Source organism: Microtus oregoni, unplaced genomic scaffold (assembly GCF_018167655.1).
Source record: "Microtus oregoni isolate MIOR12 unplaced genomic scaffold, Mior012 000067F_008, whole genome shotgun sequence".
NCBI lineage: Eukaryota > Metazoa > Chordata > Mammalia > Rodentia > Cricetidae > Microtus > Microtus oregoni.
The window spans coordinates 75,512-78,581 of NW_024543961.1; the positions used below are offsets into that span (position 1 = coordinate 75,512).

General features: G+C 50.6%; 1 pseudogene; it reads left to right on the forward strand.

The window, feature by feature from the left end:
• Positions 1 to 297: 297 nt before the first annotated feature.
• LOC121440383 lies at positions 298 to 1,389 on the forward strand (annotated as a pseudogene).
• The last annotated feature ends 1,681 nt before the right edge of the window (positions 1,390 to 3,070 follow it).

Here is a 3,070-nt window from a genome sequence, read left to right on the forward strand (position 1 = left end):
GCAAATCATAAGGTAAATACCTGTGTTTCCCAGCGGTCTTTGGAGATCCCCTTGAAAAGGTCGCTTGACCCTGAAGGGTCACGAAGCACGGGTTGAGAACCTCTGCTCTAGGGCTAGTGGATGAGAAGGGGCTGGGGTGGGGAAGACATTAACCTCCTCTTTCCGTTTTTTGTTTCCAGGCTGTGGAGAGCTAGGCTGGTCTTCCTGAGTCCTAGCCTAGGCTCCTATCCCAACCTGATGTGCTTCTGGGGAAACTGTTTCCGGCCCCTAGTGTGAGCTTTGCTAAATTTTCAGATTATGGCGGTGGAGATGCTCCAGGACTGGTGCAGGTGGATGGGTGTCAGCGCTCGTAGGGGCTTGCTTATCCTGGGCATCCTGGAGGACTGCAGTGAAGCTGAATTCCAAGGGTCCCTGCAGGCTGCCCTGTGGCCCATGGGCCACTTTACTGTGCTTGGCAAAGTGTTTCATGAGGAGGATAATGCCACTGCAGCCCTGGTTGAGCTCGACCAGGAAATCAACTATGCTTTGGTCCCAAGGGAAATCCTAGGCACTGGGGGGCCCTGGAACGTGGTCTTTGTGCCCAGTTGCTCCAGCGAGGAGCTTCTTGATCGTGTTTTCCACTTCTTGGAGCAACGGGGGAGACAGTGGACAGTGTACCTGGAGACCCAGGTCTGGAGCTGGACAGAGTGTGCAGGCTCCAGTCAGTTAGTCAGGCAATCCAGCCCTGGGTGGATACCTTGCGGTACCAGCGTTTGGGTATGTTTTCTGGGAGCGTTCAGCCAGCCCCTGGGGAGGAATCCTTTGAGGCCTGGCTAGACCACACCACTGACATGTTTTGGGTGTGGCAAAGGGTCCCAGAAAGGGAGAAGAGGAGACGGTTGCTGGAGGGCTTGCGGGGAACTGCTTTGTACCTTGTACAGGGGCTGTTAGCAGAGAATCCGGCAAAGACTGCAGAGGAGTGCCTAGAGGCTCTGTCGAGTATTTGGAGACAATGAGTCTCAGGCCACCATTCGAATCAAGTGTCTGACTGCAAAACAGCAGCCAGATGAGCAGCTCTCTGCCTTTGTGTTGAGGCTAGAAGTTCTGCTGCAGAAAGCCATTTAGAAAGGGGCTCTCGAGAGAACCTCTACGGATGATTTGCGCCTGAGGCAGATGCTCACCAGGGCTAACCTGACTGAGCCTCTGGAGGAAGCTCTGAGGAGGCTAAGAATGATCAGGAGATCTCCAACTTTCCTGGAGTTGTTGGGCCTCAAACGGGAATCTGAGGAATGGGAGGCAAGACTAGCCAGCAACATGGTAGTCCAGGTGGAGGATGAAGCTGGCAATCTGGCTTCTGTCCAGGCTGATGGAAGAGCCAGTGCTAAGGCAGAAGATGAGGTGGAGGAGTAGGCAAAGGACAAGGTTGAGGAGGAGATATAAGGCCATAACTCAGACCACGGCCCTGTAGACCCAAGCCAGACAGGACCCTATGAGCCCCCTGGGACTCCCACCCCAGCACAGATGGGCAGTAATCTTAGAGAGTGCCCAGGAGGGCCCGGCTGCATGCTGGGCAGCCTTGCCTAGGCAGGAGAACATAAGGCAGAAGACCCCATCCTGTCCCAGTCTAGAAGTATTGCTGAAGGGTCAGCCCCAAAGTAAAGGAGCGGGCCTGCAGATATCTGCTATAGCCCCTGGCCTGGGAGAGATTAGGGAGAAATAGTCTCTTATAAGGGTCCTGACTGCCTGGCTCTTCTACCCAGTTAGCATCTCCAGGCAGGTTTATGACACTGCCTTTGGAATCTCATCCTTATCTGTTCTACTCACAGTGGCCCAGGTATTCAGTGAGTACACACTTTAATACTAGCTCTCCCATCCATCACACCCTAGCAAAGTATATCAGTCCCTGACTTACCCTGCTAGCTACTACCGTAGCCCAGCTTGTGTTGCGAACTTCCATGCCAGCCAAGGCCCTATTTGCTCTGCTCCTATCTCGTGTTGTGTATTCCTGGACAGCTTTCTTGATATACTTACAGGCCAGCAACTTGCTGCTTGTTCCCTGCAGATGTGTGTGTTCTTACCTGAGAAGGTGCTCTACAGAGATCTCAAGACAAGCCCTTGGAACCAGCAAAACAGTATGGGTGATGGCAATCAGCAACTGGCTGATGCTCATCTTGTGACTGATTACAATCTGGGGTGGGCACGAAGACCTGGACTAAGGATGGATGGGCTCGGAGAACCAAGATTCAATGTTCCACTCTTGTTGTTACTTTTGTTATTACTTGTGACAACAGTTCTTCAGTTTGGCAAGATGTTCCTTTCAGTGCTTTCCAGTGTCCAGAATAATTCAGGATCACCCTACAGTGGGTGATTCTTCTAGAGAGTTCCCCCAAAAGAAAGAACACTTCCAGATGCCATTATTCTGCAAAGAGGTGTATCAGGGGTCCCTTGGAAGGAAGAAGCTTAGGCAAGCAGGCCTCAGTGTGGCCAGTAGATGAGATCCTTTCTAATGAATCACAGAGTAGGAAAAGGTGGGACCTGTGGCCTCTAACAGCTGGGGGAAGTTCTGTGCTGTCATCCCCCCGCCTTCAATGACTTCAGTAAATGTATCTGTTCAATAAATTTCACGGATGTTACAGTTGCATCCTGCTTTTTCTTGGCTTGGACTGGACTGGAGCAAGATTGATTTATGTACAAGGCAAGAACATGAAGGGCTGTGGGGGTGGCAGGGGGGGGCTTGAATTGGTAAAAGCAGGCTGACAATGTGTATGGGGGCAGTGGCTATCTGGTTTCAGTGGGGAGGCACTTCAGGATGACAAGAGTTAGGGATACGTCAGTTATGTGCTCAAGTGAAGCTATGGAGCAGTAAGCAAGGCCCTTGGACCCAATGTTCATGACTGATGGGTGTTTCAGTTAGGAAAGCGTTCTCACAGATATTAAATGCCATTTTTGATTACTAAAATATAGAAAAAAGAAAACCAAAAAAAATTTCCATGGAGCCACAAATAGCCAAAACCCTCCCCTGAGACAGAAAACCAAAATTGGAGGCATTATATTTTCTGATTTCATAATATATTACACAGATATAATGATC